General features: G+C 41.3%; 1 long non-coding RNA gene across 2 annotated transcripts in view; it reads right to left on the reverse strand.

Annotated features, from left to right (window-relative positions):
• LOC140598533 (uncharacterized) overlaps window positions 1–22,607 on the reverse strand; it is a 45,599-nt gene extending 22,992 nt beyond the window's left edge. For both annotated transcript variants that reach the window (XR_012000971.1, XR_012000970.1), the window contains exon 1: window positions 22,512–22,607. This is a non-coding gene — a long non-coding RNA (uncharacterized lncRNA). The remainder of the gene's footprint in view (window positions 1–22,511) is intronic.
• Window positions 22,608–24,831: the final 2,224 nt, after the last annotated feature.

A 24,831-nucleotide genomic window follows, 5' to 3' on the forward strand; every position in this document is an offset into this window, starting at 1 on the left:
GAGCCCAGGAACAGGGCACTAGGCTGCTGCTGTCTTCATTGGGAGTAGGCCCGTTAGGACTGTCATCCACATAGCACGTTGTTCCTTGAGTGGTGATTATTTACTTAAACGTCTTTGGCATGCTTGGGATTTATACCAGCTACCTTGAGATGTTAGAGAAATAAAACAGACTTTGCTCTGTTTTATATAGAAACAAAACTACAGAGACAAAAACTATACACATGGCAGAGTGGTGATAAAAATACTTGCTAACTTATATGGCACACATAGGGGCCAGGTGTTTTGCTTATGTTATCTTATTTAACTTAATCTTCACAAAATCCAATGAGGTAGGTATTATCATCATTAATTCACAACAGAAACAAGAGTTCCAAGATTATTTTTACCACTATGGAAACAGTGACTAGATTATCTTTTGAACTATAACATGTCCAGTGTTCTGTACAGGCCCTGGCCCACAGCAGATGCTCGAGGGCTATCAGTTGAATGAATGCATCAAGTGAAGTGTTCAGCCAACAAGGGTCAGAAATTAGGCATTTATTGCCTTTCTTAACAGAATCCAAACTGGGCTCAGTTTTGTACAGGCCCTGGCCCACAGCAGATGCTCGAGGGCTATCAGTTGAATGAATGCATCAAGTGAAGTGTTCAGCCAACAAGGGTCAGGGCCAGAAATTAGGCCTTTAAATTGCCTTTCTTAACAGAATCCAAACTGGGCTCAGTTCTGCATTCTTTCTACTTCTATATCAAGTGTTTGTTTTGTCCACTGACTCTAACTTTTCCTCATCCTCCAACAAAGCTAATTTCCCTCACCAAAGGGAAAAAGAGGCTAAAACACATATTGCCTACGCATGACTTTTGTATAAAAGAAAAGAAGGTGCAATGCCTTTGAATGAATTCAGGATGTTTTGAGAACTTAAAAATATCAAGGAACATGAGTTCTAAATAACTCTAAACTATGTATATTCTTAAATGAAACTGTTTGCAAATGTTCAGTAGTTTCAAAACTATCTAAATAGTAAATTCAGAAGCATGGAAGGCTTTTAAAATCTGTGTTTACTCTTTTGCAAATTAACTCTAAGGTATTAGAGCACAGAGGTTTACACGGTGGACAGGGAAGACAAATTACCTGGACTCAGTTCCTATCCAGCTACTCAATGGCTGTGTGGCTCAGGCAAGTTACTTAGATTCTGTATCAGCAACCTCACCTGACAGAGGAGGGGACAATTCTAGTGCCTTCCTCACATATTCATGGTACATATTAAGGTTCTAATACACATGACCACTTATAGGCACATAGTACCTATTCTGTGCTAGCTGCCGTCACCATCATCATTATTAAGGATTAAATGATGTATTTCAAAGTTATCAATCTATACAGCTTAAGGATATTTCTAAAAATAGTCGTTTGACTTGCGGATAATCTCCAATTGAATTAAAATAATATATTTATAAGTAATATAATAATTTAACTTCCTATAGTAATATGTAGCCACAGTAGAGCTAGTACTTAAAATTTCATAGGACCTACTGCTTCTAATTGTACTTATTTTAAACTTTTAACTAAGGAAAGACAAATATGTACTTTACTATAAAATAATCCATTAAAAGATCTCCAAGATATTTAACTGATATTATTATGGTATTACTAAAGAAATCATTAGATAGCTGCTCCCTAATATTCTGTAACAGAGTCTAGAAAAATTATTAAAAAAAATTTATATAAATCTGATTTAAAAAACAGAAAAGAAACTGAATTAGAGAAAAGTCTTTATAATTTTTGGTATAAATGAAAAATCCAGTTGATTTTTTTTTTTTTTTTGGTTGCTAGGTTGGTGCCCCTGCGATCTGAATGCTGCATCAACAACATTTAATAAGCCCATGGATCTCAATGTCTTCATGACAATGGAGAAAGTCTTGTCTGTGCTTTAGAAACAATCAAGTTGCTTCTCTCACAGGAATCCACATTTGATCTCTTGGCTTGACCATTTTGAAATATCATGTGTCACCAGAAGACTCCAAGATAAACTGCCTAAGACTACCCAGCCTTGCACAAGGCAGAGAAAGGAGAGAAAATAATATGTAATAAAATAGCTCTCCTGCTAATGGGAAAACGAAACTGACATCAGAATTGGGACAAAGCTTTGTTGACATCACAAGTTTGGCTCAATACCTAGTGCTCTCTCAACATATTCAGTCCATCCCCACAACCTGACATCCCTCATGAGGTGTTCCAAAAACCCAGGTTTTCTATATGCTCCTTTTTCTTATAACACCAAGCCACCTTTTCATTTATGTTGATATTATGCTGCAAAAAAGTCCCAGGAAGGGATGCCTGGAACTATGTCTTTAAGAACATGAGATGTAGCACTATATCTAAAATATTCCAAGAATCAAAGTCTTGACTTTAAATGATGTAATTCTGTACATAAATAATTTTCTATGAAAAGATCAGAAATTTTTAAAAGCCTGTAAAATCTGAGTAGGTCAAATATTTCTTCCAATATTACATTTTTCCTTTGGTGTAAAGAAATTAATACTTAGTCATAAGAATCACCCATTTTTTATGGAGCCTAAGAATTCTTTTGGTTCATTTTAAGCCACATCTTTCACACTTAGAATTTTCTGGTTCAGTTGGAAATACTTTTCAGAAGTCTGAACATACAGTTCAATGAATTGTTCTGAAATGTGTGCATGTAGGAAGAATTTTTTGCTTATGAGATCCTTCAATAATTCATATATTTAAATCATCATTTCCAAAGCAAATCTTCCAAAATCAAATAAATTGCAAAACTACCAGTGAACTAAGTCTCCAAAAAGGAGTTCCAATTCTCTGCCAAAACAGACTTCAAATTCTTAATCCCTTGTCCAAAAAAATTGGACCAACTATTGATGTTTTCCACCAAGCAAGCCACATAGCCACAAATGTTTCTCATTTACTCCAATCCTGGGACATACAGCTCAAACAAGAAATTTCCTGAATACCCCAAATTTCAGATACAATTTGGAATGTAAGTGATTCATAATGTTAAGCAGGAAACATTATGGTCTTCTCCTACCAGCTCGATGTTTCTGGAATGCAACCCTCAGGAGATTATTCCACCAAATCAGAAGGCTGACATCACTCTCAGCCTTGTGACCCATTATAGCTGGGTCCTCTGCTCCCAGCTCAGATGTGATTCTGAACCCTGAACAGTCTGCTACTCCAGCTAGCATTCAAGGAAAACAGACGTTCCGCCAAGGGAGTGAACAAAGATCCATACTGTGCTCTGTGGCAAGGAACACAGAGTGCACTCGATCCCACTCTAAGGAAAAGCCAAGATAATGTTAAAAGGAATTAAAGACACTGTCATCACTTGTGCACCAAAAGGCTCTCACACTGGCCTCTGAACAGATTCTAATTAATTTGAATATGAAACTTCACAGATCTTCTAGTTTATGAATCCTCTTCCAGTCGCACCCCCACTTCACCTCCTATTAAATCGAACAATAATTTCTGAGAGTATCAAAGTTGCCAACAGTCATCTTCTGTAGATTCCTACTCTATTTCAAGGAAGGAAGCGCACCTGACATAGCAGAAGACAGGTATCACACTGAATGACCGAATGACCGGGAGAACTGTGTGAGTCTTTGCAACACCGGCTACTAAACAAGAGAGACGTGCAGGTGGTTCCCTTATAAAGAAATACATAAGTAGGGCCTAGAGGAGTGATGTGGGTAAAGGTGGAGATAAACACTTACCGACATAGTATTCCATTACCTAAAGGGATCATTGCAAGCAAAATATACAGTTAAAGGGAACTCAAAGCTGAGCAGCCAATCCTTTGGGAGTCTGGGCAAACGTAGAGTGTTATCGATGATACAGACATAACCACCAATAGGAAGAAAGGTCACAAACAAAAGGCAGCTGAGCAAAGGTTAGAGTTACTATTTAAGCATAAGGAAAAAATGTAGATTAAACAGAATAACATTCTCTAAAACACAGAATAAAGAAAGAACACAAAACAGTGGATTTGCCTAAAGTAAATTCCATGAGTCTACATGTAGGCTTTTTGATATCAGTAACATTCACAAGGAGACACTTGAACTGAGTTTGTAAATTAAAATTGTGAGGTCATGCTGGAGGTGCTGGAAGAGGACTGCATCAGGAAGCCATAAAAAATACAAAATGCTTGGAAAAAATTAATGTATGCACATTTAAAAATATCAGTTGAAATTTGTGGTTGGATCAACTTATATCATGAATAACCTAAAAAGTGGCTTGAATATCTCCAGCTGCCAAAAAGATTCTATTTTCCAGCCCAATCTAGCCTTTTGTAAGAGGCATCTCTCATTTATCCAGACAAAAAAAAGACAGTAATTACATTGGTTATCCAATGCTTATCTGTATGGAGAAAATATGGTTAGCTAATAACATCAGGAAATGGAATATTCTAGATGACTATCCTTTCTGGTTACTTTAAAACCTAATTCTGTGCATTTTCCCTCTTCTGACTGTGGACTTTACACTCAGAATGGAGTGAAATCAGCATAACTCTCAGCAAATTATTAAATTTACAGTCTTTCGGATCAGAGTAAATGACATGATGTACAATGAAGCTTCTAGAACAATAAACATGGTAAATTCTTTGTTTTTAAAGATTATTAATTTATTTATTAGAGAGAGAGAGAGAGAGAGAGAGAGAGTGAGAGAGGCAGACGGAGAAGCAGGCTCCATGCAGGGAGTTTGACATGGGTCTTGATCCCGGGTCCCCAGGATCACGCCCTGGGCAGAAAGCAGTGCTAAACCGCTAAGCCACTGGGCCTGCCCGCACATGGTAAATTCTTAAAAAAATATTAGTTTCCTTATTCTTTCCCTTCTCTCTTACTTCTGCCAACCATAGCTTTGCTTTTTTTTTGCAGCTTAGGTACCAGGAGCTGTGCTTTCACATGCAATCAACCAATTTCCCAGTGAATTGCAATGTTTCTTCATTCTGTTAACCATCTGATAAAGGAGTTTTAATTAGAGGACTCCTCTAAAAACTTATTGCTTAACTTTTTCTCATCTTGGCGGAATTTCTGCTGAGGAATCAGCTATGTTCAACTCACAGTTTCTGTCAGAGCCCAATGTAATGTGCAGCACTAGGCAAGGATACAGGGATATGGAATTCAATAAAATACGGTTCCTACTGAGGATGGTTAATTTTATGTATTAACTTGACTGGGCCACAGGATCACCAGATAGTTGTTCAAACATCATTCTGGGTGTTTCTGTGAGGGTGTTCTGGCATGCGATTAACATTTAAATAGATGGACTTGACTAATGCAAATTGTCCTCCAGTGTGGGTGAGCCTCATCCTATCAGTTGAAGACCTGAACAGAACAACAGGGTGATCCTCCTCCACATAAGAGGATTCTCCTGCTTGATGATCTTCAAACTAGAATATCTGCTCTTCCAGCCTAACGGTGTGTAAAGTGGGACACTGGTTCTTCTACGTCAGCCTGTGGCCTCTAGATTCAAAGTGGGACACTTGTTCTGCATATTCTGGACTTGGCCAGCCTCCATAACCACGTGAGCCAATTCCCTGGAATGAATCTTTCGATAGATAGAGATATATATAAATAGATAGACAGAAAGACAGATATCTAGATCCTATCAGTTCTATTTCTCTGGGAAACACTGGCTAATACACTATCCTCGAGAAGCTCAAAATCTAGTCATGAGGATATACCCAAATAAAATTTCTCCATGAAGCCTTTCCCAAGTAATAACACAGAATATTGCACTATGAGCCAAATAAACCATCAAGGAAAGAAACTATCAATAAATGTTCACTGAATGAATCAAAAGTACTTGAAAACAAGATCTGCCAAGGACATTATCAGAGCATGTAATTCATTCCCTCAAGAATTCTCATAAAGAGAATGATCTGGTGTCAATTTACAACTAGATTTAACCCTTTTCTGCATATGCTGAATACATGAGATTTCTCTGCTTTATGAGTTAGTTACTGTTATTTGAAGCAGGTCATTGGGAATAAATTTAAAACAGGGAGTGCAGTTATAAATTGGTTCATTCCTCTCACAGTACATAGTACAAATAAGAAGCAAATAAGCTTCCTTGAATGGCAGCCAAGTTTTTCTGCTCCTGAGATGGTGCCTCATGAACAAAGCGAAGCCAGTTGGAGTGTCGAGGGTTGGTAGCATCCAAAATGTATAGTACTTCTCCCTTACTCCCACGAACCTGAAACATAAAAAGCTGCTGAGTTTGGACATGAAGTTAGTATTAGTCATACTAAACATATCAAGAGTAGGATATGATATTTTCTCATAAGGATACACATTTCTTATTGACAGATGTTGAATAGATGCTGGATTAACATCCATTCTCCCCCTTAAACATACGTACAAATAGAACCTACTATTTTATTTGGCAGATGTCTAGACGACTCACAATTGCAGCAACTCTCAGAGTTGATAGCTCTTTTCTGGTTCAAATTATTTGTTAGTTGGTATGTTTTAATAGACGTGTTGCAACTGCAACCACCCAGGGGACAACCATAATTGCAACCTGTCCCCCTTTTCCCACTGAAAAGGGGATACTGCTTGGTTCCCACTTGAGGGGGGCAGAGCTGGAGCAATCCTTTCAATTTCACTCTCCACCTGTTTCCTGAATCTTTTCCATATGAGGAGAACTTGCCAATGAAACCAGTAGAATCTGACATCCACTGAGCCACATTTTCACATTTCTAAATAGTAGATAAATAAAATAGGTTCCATTTTGTCTTTTCATGGCCTGCTCATGGCTTGTTGAGGTCAGTGCGCCCTCTGTCTTTTGTTTCATGCCATAAGGCTTCCTGGTCAGACCCACTCAACATTCAGTTGGAGGGAGAGAGGTAACTGCCAAAGGAGTGGGTAGCTCATTTTACATTCTGGAAACCAAGTTGCTTCAACTCAAGCTTCTCCAAGGCCCCCACGCTGTAGGTTATCAGGCGGTGCTCAGTTTAATAATGGAAAAATCAATCTCCATCCAACTCACTGTGTGTTTAAATTCCATTGGAATCCAGGGGAGGAGGAAAGGAGTGAGTGATCAGCACTTCAGATCTCTAATACCAAGTAACACAAATATAAGAATATAAATTCACCTTTGCAGACTTGGGGTGGGGATAAACAAATTCTACATCTCCAAAACTTCATTTAATAAAATAAAGCACCACGAGCCTAATAATGTCTGAATTTCCCAATGATCCATTTGGACAATCATGCATTCACTGGACATAATTCACTGAGTCCCTACCATGTGCCAGGTACAACTTAAGGCACTATGAATCTTTCAGTGAACAAGACAGCTGGAACTGGACATCGTTGCAGCACTTAAGAACAAACAAGCATAGGATATCACTTCAGGTAAAGGTAAGAGCTGTGAAGACAACTCAAGCAGAGCAGAAGGAGGCAGAGTGAGGGGAGCTGAGCAATCTCAGAAGAGATGATACAGCCTCTCTGACCTGAGAGGAGCTCTAAAGAAGGTAGGGACTGGCCAGTGGCCAGTGGAGGGCTGGAGACAGAGTGCTGCTACCCAGAGAGAACAGCACATAGAAGGCAATTAGAAAGGCCCCGGGAGTGGCACAGAAGCAACCAAGAAAATGAGGGGCAGGGACATCAAACAAACTGCACAGGTCCAGCCACATACTGATGTACAGACTAGGAAGCCATCTGCAGAGGTCAAGTTACCTCCAAAAGACTGTTACATCAAAACATCTGCTACATGAGCTCCAAACACTGATATGTCAAGATTTTAGCATATATTGTCCAGAAAAAATGCAGTTTTCCTGTTCTGTCTTTATACCATTCACTGCCATGTGTCTCAAACAATTCCTGTTTTCTTAAATGCCAAAGGATCCTCAATAATCATTTAAAAATCTTGCTGACAAAATGCGAGACCTCCATGAGAAGCAGAAATTTAATTTTTGATATTGTAACTGCTAAAAGAAGAACTCAGGACTATAAACACCTACTATTTATATCTCATATGTTTAGGTGAGAAGCCATGGGAATTTGTAACTTCTCACTAGGAAAGCTCATACTGAGATCTCCTTTGGGAGGCACTTGAAAACTGTGCTATGTTGCTGCTTACCCCTCACTGCCCATTGGGTAACGTCAGAAGTGTCCAGAAAGACTGCTGGGATACATAGAAAGAACTCTCCATGCCCCTCCTCAAAGAGGACATCAACTCACTGTTCTTTAAGGACAGTGAATAAATCATTAAATAAGTCACGTTAGATAATTGGGTATGAAGTCTCCTTTCCCGGTTCCTCTGTAGCTACAGTAACAAAACTGTTTACCTTGACAAAGAGCTAAATGAAGCAGAATGAGCAGCAATGCCATTAGATTCTTGAAACAAAAATTTTCTTAGAATCAGATTTTAAAATCTGCGACTGTTTTGCAGAAGGGAGACTGAAGCAGTGGAAGGAACACCCTAAGGCACGGTCCCCAGTCTTTAAAGGGAAATGATGGGGAGAGGAGCAGAGGCAAGGCTGGTGATAAATAAGCTACACATTAAAATCCTGGGAAGAGGCATGCCTGGGTGGCGCAGCGGTTTGGCGCCTGCCTTTGGCCCAGGGCGCGATCCTGGAGACCCGGGATCGAATCCCACATCAGGCTCCCGGTGCATGGAGCCTGCTTCTCCCTCTGCCTATGTCTCTGCCTCTCTCTCTATCTCTGTGACTATCATAAATAAATAAAAATTAAAAAAAAAATCCTGGGAAGACAATGGCCTCCTTTGTAGTTTCTAAGACCTTGGGGTGGGCAGATCAAATGCCTCAGGTGTAGAACATGCTCTCTCCCCTTCCACCCCTACCCCAAGGTAACCCCTAGACTCATTATAATGTATTTGCATAATGGCTACAACACTCTATCCCCCCCCCCACAGAGAAGGCTGCCAAACCTCAGAGGGTCAAACTCTTACTCCCAACTTGTGGGAGGAGTTTCCCAAATGACTGGAGGCAGCCTCCATTAAGAGACCACCTCACTGCAGATCACAGCTCCTCCCAGCCCAGAGAGGCCCAGTAATACCCAATTCCAGAACAACCTAGGAGCCGGTTCCACCTCTCAGAACCTGCCTATTCTTCCACCTTGAAAGTGCACTTTTTTTGCTTTAACGAACCGCTTTGCATTTACTACATTCTTTCTGGCTATCTTTATTGGAGTGCAGATCCCCACATAAATCTTCTGGGGAATCCAAGGACTGAGACCTCCATTTACACAAACAGACACTCTCTTCCAGAACACCATTACTGTTGGAATCCACACAATCCAACTTTTTTTTTTTATGTAGGGAAACCCCAATGGCTCTGTCAGGGACATATCTCCGTTGGAGAGGACAGCACTACTCACAGAAACTACCTCTGAGTCATACATTGGCTGCCCAGTAGGAAGTACAATATACATCAGATGTGTCTGACATTTGGAATTCTTTCTTCAAAGATGTGAAATGTAACAAAGATTTCTCTGTGACTTATTAGAGTAAGGACACTCGGCCAGGGGCATCGTTGGCTCTTTGTATATTTCAGCTTTTTCCCAGGCCCTTTGCCTCCAACCAGGTCCAAGTATTCAGTATTAGTGACTTATTTCCGGTCCATTAGATGTATTCACTCTGGTTGTCTGTAACCATCTCACACCACATCACAGCTTAGGAGACAAGCACCATTTAATTTTATATTAAACTTCTGATGAAACCTGTCCCTTTCAATACATCCATTTTACATATCGATTCAGGATTACTTATATTCTCATAGCAACAAGATCATAGACAGCAGTGTACTGTAGAGTTGCTTACATATTCATAGCTGAGATACTTCTTTTTGTTCATTAACAGAACCACTATTTATTTTATTCAAAACACCCTGAACCAAATGACTTCTGAGTTCCTCTCTGCAGGCTACCTGTTCCCTCCTACTCTGAAGTGCCTTGTTCCCCTTCCCAGTCTTAACACTTCCCTGAAGCTGTAAGATCATCTGCTCATGTGATTTGTATCTTCCCACCCTACCCACAGCATTCCCCTCTTGAAATATCTAAGAGACATTCAAAGATAATCTAAGCCATCCTTCCTCTCTCCAGACAAACCAAATAAAAACTCTCCAGACAGATGGCTACTATTAAAGTCTCCATTTATCTATTTTTAATTTGATACCAAACCCTGAGGTAATAAATTGAACATTTTTAAAGTCTAAGGAATAAGGAAGATATTCCTCTTAGTATCATTTTCCTGCATCTAACTAACCTTTGCAGCCAAAATATAATTTTTTCCTGTCAAAACTTGTCTTCCAAATAGCATCATCTTTTATTTGAATTTTCATGAAGATGAAGTGTATTGGTTACTGTCCTACTGAAGATCATCTCCCACATGTCTGGGGGCCTGTAATGAGTGAATATTCTCATCTTGCAGTGAAAACCATCTCGATCCCAAACCCTGTTTGATTTGCACAGACCTCCTAAGCCAGTTACATAAAAAAAAAAAATGTAGCTAAGGTGGGGAAGGAAAAGAAAAGAAAAAGAAGCTAGTTTTAAGCACTAATATTTAAGGTAGGGATATCTTTGGAGAATCAGATGGCACCATATGTTTATATTAAATTACAGGCATTTTTTCCTTTGTTTTTAACTGAAGTTAGGCCAGATGCTCTGCCTTCAGTGTCCAATTAAACAGATCTCAGGATATCCTTAGAAGCACAAAGAAAAAAAAAGTCTGCTCATGTAATCAATTCTGACAGCACACCGTTCTCAGATTTAAACCCAAGAGAGACACATTTTTAGAAATCAACAAAGATAGTCACTAGGACAGTAGAGATTTATAGTTTTTCAGCAAAGGGCACAGGGCTTTTTCTATTGATTTCTCAAAGGATTCTTTTTTTTTAAATAATAAATTTATTTTTTATTGGTGTTGAATTTGCCAACATACAAAATAACACCCAGTGCTCATCCCGTCAAGTGCCCCCCTCAGTGCCCGTCACCCTATCACCCCCACCCCCTCGCTCCTCCCCTTTCACCACCCCTAGTGATTTTTCAAAGGATTCTGTTAAAAATTCTTGCTGTTTTGGGCTTATACACACGTATACACATATCACCGAGGCCTACCTGTTTATATCTTCTCCAGGGGTATTATCCAATAACCCCGACCCATGGAATCCCCTATCTCCAGATTGAAAAGCAGATAGAAAACACATATTTTTACAGATCGCAGTCTCTTTAACTGAACAGCATTCAGAATACAGTACACAGGAAGTTAAATAACTTAAAAGAGTTGATGTGAAAAATTAAGTCAGTTTTTCATTACAAGTAATTAGTGCCCTAAATATGTGTAGCTGAAGAATGTCAGAAAAGTATTCTGGGCAAGATGGTGGAAGAGTAGGGTTCCCAAGTCACCTCTCCCCACCAAATTACCAAGATAACCTTCAAATAATCCTCAAAATCTACCAATTTGGCCTGAGATTTAAAGAGAGAACAGCTGGAACGCTACAGTGAGAAGACTTCATGCATCTATCAAGGTAGGAGGACGGGGAAAAAGAAATAAAGAAACAAAAAGCATCCAAGGGGAAGGGGCCCCATGTGGAGCCGGCTAAGGCTGGGGACGGTGTCCCCAGGACAGGAAAGCTCCGTCCCGGAGAAGCAGGAGCTTCACCAATCTTCCCAGATGGAAAGGGGCTCACAGGAAGTTGGAGCAGGACCCAGGAGGGTGGGGATGCCCTCAGGCTCCCAGAGGCACTAACAGACACCTGCGCCCCGGGGACAGCACGCCACACCCCAGAGCCAAGCTGCCTAAAGGGCTGCAGTGCACTTGGCTAGACCGGGGAGTAGCTCGGAGGGGCTCCAGCTGCGGCTCCGCGTGAAGGGGGTTGCGTGGCAGGAGCAGGATTCCAACAGCACAGGCCTGGGAGCCCAGGGCGCCGGGGACACAGCCCAGTATCTGGCCTCCTTCGCTGACAGGTAGAAGCCGCGAGGGCCAAGGACAACAAGGAGGCTCCTGCCACAAGCTGAGCAGATGAGTGCCCCCGCCCCGGAGTCTCCAGGCCCCTGCAGACTGAGAGCTCCCGAGTTACTGCGGGAGCTGACTGTAGGGCTGGAGAGCTGGCTGCCACTACTCTGGTTGCTCCTCCTGGGGCCTCAAGGGGTAAACAACCCCCACTGAGCCTCACAGTGGCCTCACCTGATAAACAGTTTAAACATCTTTCACTGAGCCTTGCAGCAGGCAGGGGACTGAGCAGTTCCCCCAAGTGCTAACACCTGAAAATCAGCACAGCAGGCCCTTCCCCCAGGAGACCAGCTAGGGGGACAGGGGAAAAACAAATTATTCACCAAGCAGCACTGGAAAGTTCCAGGGGGGGTCGAGGGATTTACAGTACACAGAATCAGAGGGTACTCCCCCTTGTTTTTTTTTTGTTTTTTGATTTGTTTCTGACCCCCCACCCGTTTTTTTCTTTTCTTTTTTTCTCTTTCTTTTATTTTATTCTCTTTCTCTTTCTTCTCTTCTCTTCTCTTCTCTTCTCTTCTCTTTTCTTTTCTTTTGCAAGAGAAACACAAGCAAAAATGAACTATTGGGACTTGATCAAGATAAGAAGCTTTTGCACAGCAAAGGATACAGTCAACAAAAGTAAAAGACAACCTACAGAATGGGAGAATGTATTTGCAAATGATGTCTCAGATAAAGGGCTAGTTTCCAAGATCTATAAAGAACTATTAAACCCAACAGCAAAGAAACAAACAATCCAATCAGGAAATGGGCAAAAGACATGAACAGAAATCTCACAGAAGAAGACATAGACATGGCCAACACGCACATGAGAAAATGCTCTGCATCACTTGCCATCATGGAAATACAAATCAAAACCACAATGAGATACCACCTCACACCAGTGAGAATGGGGAAATTAACGCAGCAGGAAGCCACAAATGTTGGAGAGGATGCGGAGAAAGGGGAACCCACCTGCACTGTTAGTGGGAATATGAACTGCAGATAGGGGATTCCAGGGTGCAGCCACTCTGGAAAACTGTGTGGAGGTTCCTCAGAGTTAAAAATATATCTGCCCTAGACCCAGCAATTGCACTGCTGGGGATTTACCCCAAAGATACAGATGCAATGAAACGCCGGGACACCTGCACCCTGATGTTTCTAGCAGCAATGTCCACAATAGCCAAACTGTGGATGGAGCCTCAGTGTCCATTGAAAGATGAATGGATAAAGAAGATGTGGTCTATGTATACAATGGAATGTTACTCAGCCATTAGAAACGACAAATACCCACCATTTGCTTCGACGTGGATGGAACTGGAGGGTATTATGCTGAGTGAGATTAGTCAATCAGAGAAGGACAAACATTATATGGTCTCATTCATTTGGGGAATATAAAAAATAGTGAAAGGGAATAAAGGGAAAAGGAGAAAAATAATTGGGAAATATCTGAAGGGAGACAGAACATGAGAGACTCCTAACTCTGGGAAACGAACTAGGGGTGGTGGAAGGGGTAGTGGGCGGGGGGTAGGGGTGACTGAGTGACAGGCACTGAGGTGGGCTCTTGACGGGGTGAGCAGTGGGTGTTATTCTATATGTTGGCAAATTAAACACCAATAAAAAATAGATACATGAAAATAAAAAAGCCACAAAATGTAAAGTAGAATAAATAAATAAATAAGTATTTTTTAAAAATTTAAGGAAATGAGACATATAATGTGACAGCATAGAGTCTCAGACAAGCCTTATGCCTAATACAGTCTTTAATACATGATAGATATTACTTTTCAGTTAATCAAACATTATTAAATGGAGTATACCTTCAAAAGTGATTTCTTGTAAAAATAAAAATTATTCAAGAGGCTTGTACAGAACAACTAGATGTTAGCCACTGCTGCTTCTTAGGCTCCTGTTTTAAAAGCACTAATATCTGTACAGAAACACTTAAAGGAATAAAATGGTCTTTTCAATGCTTGTTTTCTCTCAATTTAGTACTGAAAAACCATTAAGACTCCCTAGACTAATAATAACTACACTATATATGATGTAATTTTCTGAATAATGTATAAAAATAAAGAGCTGAATATTTAGTTGAGAAAAATAAATATAAGAACATATCTTGTTTTCCCATTACTATCAAAAACTTAATTTTTTTTGCAGAAATAAGTTATAGATTTGGGGGACCTTTTTTCAAAATATCAAAGATAAAACTCACAACAAATGTGAGAAAATAAATAACTATAATGAAAACAATTGCAATATTTCACAATAATCATAATTCTAAATCGCAGAATGGTTTTTAGTACTAGATAACATAATACTTTAACACTCTGATACAGATTTGGAAACTAAAGTTGGTCTGTTATAGCTCCTACCGAAGGGGCTCAATTGAGGAAATTCTCTAAGTATGCTGAAGCTTGGGCCTCCAGGAGGGCTATGCACCAGGTTTTTGAGCAGTAATATTTGGGGAGATTTGCAGGATGCTTCAGACAAGTAGATTAAAAAGTTGCAGGACCTGAGTAATCCACAAAACACAACATATTCCCAAGTTTTGAAGATTACTATTAAAGTGTCATCCCTTTTTCTTTCTGTCCAGTGCTTTTTTCCATAAGTCATGTGAATTAATCACTTTAAAACCAGAATTACAAAAATTATACTAATTATTTGTCTGGAAAGGGATGGTTAAACACCTATACGGAAATCTGCTAAAATGATCTGTAGGAAAACCACAAAAATAACTCACAAAAATAAATATAACATTAGATATTTTTCCTGCCCTTCAATCCTAATTTTACAGTTTGAGTTACACTGTTTGAATGATTTGACCTGCATCCACTACTCATATATTTGGAAAGTAGTTAAAGAAGAAAACTATTGAATCTGAGAATCTGACACTCTGCTCTCCTTGTGAGAATCAAGAATGCTTAGTGCTGGGGCACCTGGTGGCTTAGTCGGTTAAGCATCTGCCTCTGGCTCAAGTCATGATCTCAGGGTCCTGGGATAGAGCAAGGAACCATGGGCATCAGGCTCCCTGCTCAGGGGAGAGTCAGCTTCTCCCTCCTCCTTCTGCAGCTCCCCCTGCTTGTATTCTTTTGTTTGTGTGCATGCTCTCTCTCTTGCTCTCTCAAATAAGCCTAAAAAAAGAATGCTTAGAGCAGAGATTTTTTTATTCATAATTTTTTTTTATTGGTGTTCAATTTGCCAACATATAGAATAACACCCAGGGCTCATCCTTTCAAGTGCCCTCCTGAGTGTCTGTCACCCAGTCACCTTCACCCCCCACCCACCTTCCCTTCCACCACCCCTAGTTCTTTTCCCTGAGTTAGGAGACCTGAAAGAGATTTTTAAGCTCACTAATGAATGTCTCTGCTTTGATTCCCTACCCTCTCTCACTTTAAAGCTGAGGGTTATTAATTTGGGCCAATTCCAATGCTGGGGACAGCACTGGGAGGTCTGAGCTCCCCTTCCACTTCCTTTTCCAGTACCTCACAGAATTCACAAATGGTTCTGTTCAAATCATTAATTAACATTCATGTAAAAAATAAGGACTCTTAAAATCTATAAAATCACCATTCATTTGTTCTAATTCCCACTTGCCAGAATAAAGCAATGACTGTCTGTGATTATATTTAAGGTGTTGATGATTCTCAAGATAAAGATAAAAGAGTAAACTACTGAAATTCATTCTAGGAGAGAGAAGAAAATATACATTATTTCCTTTAAATTTCTTAAGAACCCTACAAAGTAAATGCTATCCCCATTTTACAGAGGAGGCAAATGAAGCACCTAAGGTCATAATCTTTGAAAGAGATAGCTCCAGGGTTTGAAGCTAAGATTTGTCCTATCTGGGGCCCTTACACAGTATTCATCAGTAGAAATCAATATGAAAGAGTTTGGAACAATGGCTTCTAACCAAGTAGTATGTACGTAATAGTATGTCCTTGGGGGCATTTGGAAATGTGGGTCAGTATGATGGGGGCACTCTGGCAATTAGTGTCTGGGGCCTTGGGATGTTAAATATCCTGCAATGTGTTGTACAGTGTCTCAAAACAACATAAAAAAGCCACCATCGAACTCCAATAGCATCCCTCACCTTTTCTTTTTGAGAGGGGGAGAGAGAGAAGCTGGGGAGGGAAAAAAGTGAGAGGGAGAGAGAGAGAATCTTAAGCAGGGTCCATGCCCAGGATGGAGTCCAAGGTGGGGCTTGATCTCACAACCCTCAGGTCATGACCAGAGCCAAAATCAAGAGCTGGACACTTAACCAACTAGACCACCTAGGTACCCCCACAGCATCCCCTTTGAGGAGTACTGCTTTAGATAAAGAAAAGATGACTACACTATAATAGGCTATTAAATGAAGCTGGGGAGATTCGGAGCACCTCCAAGTGATATCCTCAAATAACCTCTACTCCGATATTACAGTGATTAGTTCTCTTGGATCTGGCATGGAAAGGACATGAACGCTCTGCCTGAAGTTATCTAGTATTTCCAAGTTTTCTCCAGCTATGAAAACATCTGAGAAGCTAACTGGGACCCGATACAAATTAAATGCATAACTGCTTCATGTGGTTTTACATTCACACTTGACTGAGAGTTGAAAGAGATGTGTTCTGTAAATTTCCGTGCACTCACAAACACATGTGTGAAAAATATTCCTTAAAGGAAATCCTACTTATCTCTGAAAGAAAACATAGTCACTGACGTCTATGCTGTAAATATGTAAACTGATTTGTTTTGCAGCTGAGATATGGGAAAGACTGTGCTGGTTTGGCACTTGGGGGCACCTCCAATTGGAGGGACCCCAAACAAGTGTGTTGTGGAGATCTGTAATTTTTCTATGAAAGTGTCTTAAATTTTGTGTTTCCACACTGATGATAATAATAATAATAATAATAATAAGAAGAAGAAGAAGAAGAAGAAGAAGAAGGAGGAGGAGGAGGAGGAGGAGGAGGAGGAGGAGGAGGAGGAGGAGGAGAGAAAGAAGGTGAAAGAAGTATACTTTAAAATACTGGGATGACCACCTTGGAATCAAGCACTGTCCTGCAATTTTGGCAGTCAGGTATATATTTGTGTTCACAATCACACTGCAGTTTAGTGGTCGCAGAACAAAGGGAAATCTTGAAAAGAGACCACCTTGATATGCAAATATGCTTTCAGACCAAGGAAAACCCAAAGTTGGTATGCTGTGCTATTGGAATAAAAGCTTCCTGACTGAGCAGACCCAGGGGAAGAAGTCAATCATCATTAAGGCAACTGTAGCAAAGGTGAGCTGACCTCAGCAGACCCTTTACTGGGCAGGCAGGGCCAGATTCACTCTAAAAGGGTGATTTAATAAATGCTGTCAACTTGTATCTGGCTGGGGTTGTACCATTTTAGTTCGTAATTAACTCACAAATTTATTTCGGTATTACAATTGGAAAAATGCTGTAATTATGGCAGCATTATACCAGCTCTTAAGAATTCCACGTTTAACTAACATTAAATAAAAGGAAGCCCGGCACTAGATGGTAGGTATCTGGAACTTCTTGCTGTGTCTACATCGCTTTCTTTTAGGAAATTCCCTCTCCCCCAAAGGCATTTCAGATTGTGGCTTATCCACCCCTTGGATAAACCTATTCTTCTGGACACAGTGATTGGTCCAGAGCTGGCACATGACCCAAGCAGGGCCAGAGTAATTTTGAGAGGACTGACACAAATAACAAGGTATTTCTCTAGTTTCAGAATATTAAGAGCCACCGAAAGTTGCACCAAAAAGGCTTCCAGCCTATAAAGAAAACGTACAGAATAAAGCCAACACAGCATAAGACCAAAAAATGGAAGGGTAGATGGACAGAAGGAAAGAAAGAAGGAAGAAGAGGTGAATGGATGGACTGAAGGAAGGACAAACAGATTAAACAGACATACAGACTAACAGAATCTTGACGGGTATTTGATCAGCTCAATTTCATAACCAAACCAATCTCCAGGCACTTAATCATGTAAGTCAATTTTATATGCATCCAAGTAGGGTTTATGTTACTTATGACCAAATGCTTTCTAATATGCTAGAGATGAATAAGACTGTCTTTAGCAGGGGAACACTACTTAAGTCTGAGAAACACCGGATTTCATGATCCTCTCTAACTCTAAAGTGCAAAAATTCTGTGTGTGTGTGTGTGTGTGTGTGTGTGTGTGTGTGTGTGTTTTAATTATTTCATCAGCTTAAGAGATCCGGATCTTTTCTTATACCTCGGTATATGTACAGAGAGCAGAAATAAGGATGGCTATTTTTTATAGTTATCACTAGAGATATGATACTAGAAGAGGATCTTTTCAGTCCCAAGTTTAGTTTTAATAAAATTATTCAGAAAATGTAATTTCCAAAAGGTTGACTTTACAATTCAGAATCAGAGGAAAAGTCTCGAGGAAAACAGAAGCTACCAATGGCACATAACACTTTAAATAGCATGTTCAGTACAAACTACAAACCAGAGAAATAAATAGATATCCTTAAGAGCTTCTTAAAAGGTTTTTAGAATACTTAGCAAAATGACTCTTAAGAACTCAAGTTCTTAACTAATTCAGCACAGTTTTGCAGTGTCAAAACTTAAGCCAAGTGAGTACTTGGCTTTACCTGCCTTAAACATTTGCTTGGCAGTAAGCGTAAATTTCTACCAGTTAGAGAAAATGAATAAAGCACTTACATCGTAAAAAATATATATATAGTTCAAGTTAAGTGGGAATACCAAGTCGGTAAATAAGATTACAGAGCTAAATATCAAATGAATGACTCCTATATTGGAAAGCCTTCCTTCATTTTTTATTCCTAGGTATGTAGCTCACAGGCGCTTTTTACTCAGAGCCTGATATAACAGATATCACCGCGACCACATCAATCAGCTGTAAACACTGGTCAACTGAATCCGCATCTATCCAGCTAAACTAATTTCATAGGAAGTCCTGCAAAGTCAGTAACTAGACTGCATCCTAAATTCAGAAATTAGTCGTTTTGAACCCTCCACGATCAATCAACTCAGTGATTTGTTTAATTGCCCAGTGGTCCTTATGGAAGACTTTCCTCCTAGGAAGAGGCTGTCATCCTACAATCAGCTCTGAGAACAAAGAACACATCTAATTCGACATAACAGTTACAGGTTTAATAAAATATTAGGTTGAAAAATGTTTGGGGGATAAACTAATAAACACCAAACAGTTCTGTGTAGCCTTTTCAACTACAGAAGAAATCTTTCTTGAGGATTCTTAAAATGCAGTAGGAAGTTCAAGCAAAGTCCTAAGTTATTTTGTGTTTCAAACCTTAGGAAACCTTCTCTGTATTCAGATAAGGATGAAGGTACAAATTCTACCTTTGAAACTTAAAAGCCAGTTTCGGATATTTTAAATATTTAGGTGGAATTACTAAAAAGAAAATTTTGTTGCACAGCATATTCAAAATACTAAAAACTGCACATCTTGAGGTGAGTACTAAAGAGCAGCTTAAAGCTGGCTATATGAACGCTGTTTATAAACCATACAAAAAGAAAAGGTCATCACCGCATCAGAATTACCACCATAAAATTATTATAAATAAGACCGAAGTCAGACTGAGTCAATAACCATAGAGTTTTATTATCTTCAACACTAGTGACAACTTAATAACATATGCCTCACAAATCATTTATCTGATAATTGGAATTATATTCCTATATATTCACAGAAACAGTATCTTTTGAAAAAGTGGATGGCAATATTTATTTGATATCTATCATCTGATTTTATTTCATTTGAATTTTTTATAATACATTTATCTTTTATTGGTGTTAAATTTATTTCATCTGATTTTAATAGAACTATTTTGCAAATAAGAATATTACAGCTTTTAGAGATGAGAAAAATTATGACAGAAACAAAGAAAGAGAGAAGAAAAGAAAAGAAGTGAAAAAAATCCTAGACACAGGACCAGGAATGTGAACTAATTCAGCACAGTTTTGCAGTGTCAAATAAAAAGTCTATCGCTGAAAGCTACACGGAAGTGTAAGACTTCTGTTTCTGGACTTTGATCCAAGCGGTCATAAAAACTTGTCCTCACTTAGTAATTCCTATTTCCATTAAATGCCAAATATTCTGAATATTCTCTTTGCCTCGTACAAAACAAAGCAATAAAAAGTCAACCATGCTACTCCTACAATACTAAATGATGTAAAACATCACCCTCCTTGGCAGAGAAGTTTAGTAAATAATGAAAGGTAACATTATTTTAGTATGATGGCAAGAAGAAGAGCTGTTAAAGTGGCACTGGCACCAGAAGCCTTCATTTGCAAATGCATGAAGATTAGAGCCCTTAGTTCACAGGGTATGTACACAGGCAGGTAGAACAGTGAGGGTGGGATTTTCCATACGTTGTAGTTTGCAAGTCTCAAAATAATTTTTCTGCCTATAGATTATGTTATGAATTCTTCAATTGACACTCAAATTCACATAAAGAGGCTGCGATTCCTTTTTTTTTTCCTTTGAGGCTGCGATTCCTAAAAAGCATCTATGCCCCAAGCTTGTAGCTTTCTTTAAACTAGGTGCTTAGCTCTGTGTTTGAAGATAAGTTATAACAATCAATGTAATATAGCAGCAGAACTCCTTTCAAGGTCAACCAATTTTCACAGGTATTTTTAAAATTTTATTTATTTACTCATGACCGGGGGGGGGGGGGTGTGTGCAGAGACACAGGCAGAGGGAGAAGCAGGCTCCATGCAGGGAGCCTGACGTGGGACTCCATTCTAGGTCTCCAGGATCATGCCCTGGGCAGAAGGCAGGCACTGAACTCTGAGCCACCCAGGGATCCCCTTCACAGGTATATAAATAAGAATTTAGGAATGCCAGAAACCTTCATCCTGTTCAGGGACTACTTGTGAGGACAGATCATTCAGTCTGGGGATAGGATAAAAAAGCACGCATGAATGTCAAATGACAACAATTAAATCAAATAAGGTAGAAATATTCCATCAACATGCCTGTTTACAGGCACGGATGCCCAATCTAAGTGAATCCAAATTTATTTTAAATTTAAAAAATGTTAAATGTTTCTACAGAACGATCTGTTTCATGGGGTTCTGAATCACAGACTCATTTTACACTTACAGCGTGTAACAAAAGGGAAAAAAGCAAAGTAATGTGAGCTTCTAGTTAAAAAAACAATCCTAGCTCTAAAGTGAAAATGTCTGCAATAAGTTTTTACCACAACCATATGAATCACGCTGGGTTTAGAAATTTGGAATTTTTATAATCAACAACTGAGTAATCTCTTAAATACCCAGTTAATGCCACCAAATATCAGCCCAAACCAGAACCCCTGACTACACACAAGCTCTTAGATTATATTCTTTAAACTGACAGCTTTTGGTGCTTTTTAACTCTTACAATTAATGGTCTGTGCTACTCTTTAAATATTTTACACTTTCCTTTTCTGACTTTTACTCAACATGAACTCTTACAGATAGTATATAAGAATATATACACACATACGTTTTAATAACCATAGCTTTAAAAAAAGTCTTTTTTTAAAGACTTTACAAGGACGGGGAGTAACGAAACCCTGGAGATCAGAGTTGCCCGAAGAGGTCGGCTCTGTCCCCAAACCCCAACAGGGATGACAGGGACACCAAAGCTTTCGGAGAAACAGCCTTTTGTGAAAAAACAAACAAACAGAAAAACAAGAGCCGCTTCTGAGGTCCCTAAGTAGGACTACACGAAGAGAATGAAGGCAGAGAACCCTATCAGTCCGCTTCCAGGGGAGCACCCCCGCCCCCGGCTGACCCCGACGCCCCCACCCCGCACCCAGCCCCGCGCCCCCAAGGGAAGTGGGAGGGGGGATGCTCGGGAAGTACCTTGTTTGGTCCCCAAAGGGCACCTGCCCTCCGCCGCCGCCGCCCTCCCCAGCGCCGCCCTGGGCGCAGCCAGAGAGTGGAAGGAAGCGCGGAGCCCAGGAGGGACTGCGGGGGCGGAGGCGACCCCACTCACTCCGGGAGGACTCCGGCATGGTGCTGCCTTAGGGCTCCCCGCGCTCTCCCCCGCCGGCTTCCCCGCCCCCCCTGAGGGCCGGCGAGGGGCCTGGGGTGGAGCGGAGCCGCTGCGACCAGGCTGGAAATGGTGCTCCCGGAGGAGCTGCAGGGAAGGGCTCCAACACGGTTTGAGGGGCGCTAAGATTTAGGGGGCCCCGGAGGCTAGAGGGGGGGGAGGCCTCTGAGCGGGGTGTCTGAACAATCTTGCCCTGGGGATGCCAGGGCAGGGGGTGGGGGGCGGGTCGAGGGAGGGGGTCCAGCCTGTGCACTGTTGCATCTAACTTTGTGAGAAAGTTGCATGGAACCCCACGCCTGGCGTCTGGGCTGTACCTGCCGCGGAGTCGAGATCTCTATGGCCCAGCGGGACCAAAGCCCTCCTTGGAAAGCAAAGGGCCTGGGAACAGAGCTCCTTTAAGGGTGAAGGAAGGGGGGAGGTTCAGGAAGGGGGCGAGCTGAGCCCCAGGCCACTCAGCGCCCGGCGCGTCCTCCGGGGGTCCCCTCCTTACCTGGTGGCTTTCCTAACAAAGTAAGAGAAGGTGAAGTCCCGGTGATCACCAGCCACGCTTCCACGGAGGCCTGTTCCCGCTGCAGCTGCCCCCCCCACCCCCGCTCCAGGACCCCGCGGCCTCCAGGCAGCTGCCTGGTGCTGCTGTGCCCCCCGCTGGGGGCCCTCCCCCGCGGAGGAGAGCTCTGCCCCCGCCGCTCCCCCTCCGCTGGGCTCCAGGCCCGGGCTGTGGGCGGCGCTGCTCCTGCCCCAGGCCAGCTGCTGGCCGCGCCCCGCCTCTCCGGGCCTCCCCGCTCCCAGGGGTGGCGGGTGGGGCAGGCACAGCGGCTGCGTCCTCCCTGTGTCCCACGGATACCAGGGCTCGCAGTCCCCTGGGGCCCCAGATTCCCAGGCGGCGACGGAGGCAACTGGGAGCTTGCAGGAAGCTCAGTGGCCGCCATTGGGGTGCGCTGGGCGCTGCAAGGGCTGCAGGGGGGCGCGCAGAGGTGATTGGGGGTGGGGGGGGCGCGGAGTGCCTCACTTAAGAGAGGGACTGTCGCGATGAGTGCGCACACCCCCAGGTCCTGAAAGCCAGAGCGAGGGGCAGTTTCCACCAAAAATAAGAAGTGCTGCTACCCTGGGCACTTTGCCCCCACCCTGGGTGAACCACGACCGCCCAGCGCCCTGGGCTTGGGTCTGGAAGGAGCCAAATCAACCTGTCTGGAGCCCAGCCAGCCTGGGTGTGGGCCACAGGTTTGTGGGTCCTGGTGGGTGACCTCCAGCAGAGGCATTCCCCTACGTAGTATGTCCATGATAAGGACAATGTTAACTATGAATTAGGCTTCTTTGCAGCAAACACTCCCTTTGCATGACTCCAAACAGGATGTTCTGGGAAAAGGAGAAGGTAAACTGAAATAATCCTGATGGTTTGGGGATGAAGTCAGGGAACAAGGGCACCTCTGCGCAATCAGGTTAACTTGAGAGCAAAGGCATCACCTGGATGCAGTGCAGAGCAGGCCGGTTAGCCCACGTTTAAATTAATTCGTCATCTATATTTAGGTGGGATTAACACACTTTTAAAATTAGTATGTCATCTGACCGTATCTCAATCATTTATCAAGATGAGATATTGTTTCATTTGTTTCTTCTGACCTAAGATGTGGTCAACAACAAATTTCCGACCTAATTTCCGATGGAACAAATTTGAGTAACAAATTTGAGTAAACAACAAATTTCCGACCTAATTTCCGACCTAATTTCCGATGGAACCTGTCTCAGGGAACAAATATTTTGGGAAGAAAACGATGAAGTCTAGATGTGGGTAAACCAGCTATCTCCTCTGGAGATGGAAGACAGTCACATTTGGCAGGGAATGCTCAGTCAACTGATAGATCAGCCAATTTTTTTTTTTATTCATGATAGTCACAGAGAGAGAGAGAGAGAGAGAGAGAGAGAGAGGCAGAGACACAGGCAGAGGGAGAAGCAGGCTCCATGCACCTGGAGCCCGACGTGGGATTCGATCCCGGGTCTCCAGGATCCCTGGGCCAAAGGCAGGCGCTAAACCGCTGGGCACCCAGGGATCCCAGATCAGGCAATTGACAAAGCAGGGAAAGTGCATCTGGTGCGTTATTAAGTATCAAGATGATGAACATAGGTCATAATTAAGCTTGTACTTAACAGCTCATTGACTTGAGTAATAATAACAATGACTTTATAAAAGCACCCTCCTAACTTTTTTCTCATTGTCCTCGCAAAGAAATTTAACAATGTCTGTGTTGTCATTATCAGGAAAATATGTCAGCCTTCTCCTTCATTAAAGCCTTCCCTGTAGTCTTCACATTAAAATTTTTATGTTTTCCATTTAAAAAAATTATTTCACTTCCTCTTTGGAGACAAATCACTGTATAAATCCCCACATACAAACAAATAAGTCAACCTATTACATGTTGTAAGACAGTCACTTCATTTATCTATCTCTGTACATAAGAGGCAAAAGAATTATTAGAGAAGTTTCAGATGAACGCTATATTTTGATGGATGGAAACACTAAAATGAATTATGTAATAGAAATAACATACACAGTATTCTGTAAAACTGTATTACATCGTCATATATCTTTGCATGAAGATTGAGTGATTGTGTGTCTCACCTGTCAGATGAAAGAAGAGAGTGGAATGTACTAACCGATAATTAGAAATAATATTTTACAAGATTGGTATGTCCTAATTTATTAAAAGAGAGGGTAAGATTTGAGTTAAGGTTAAATAGTAAGGAATTAGAATTCCATATTCAATGGAAATAAAATGTGTAAGTCTGATTAAATAAGAAACCAATCAATATAC

The sequence above is a fragment of the Vulpes vulpes genome, chromosome 4 (genome assembly GCF_048418805.1).
Source record: "Vulpes vulpes isolate BD-2025 chromosome 4, VulVul3, whole genome shotgun sequence".
Taxonomy (NCBI): Eukaryota; Metazoa; Chordata; class Mammalia; order Carnivora; family Canidae; genus Vulpes; species Vulpes vulpes.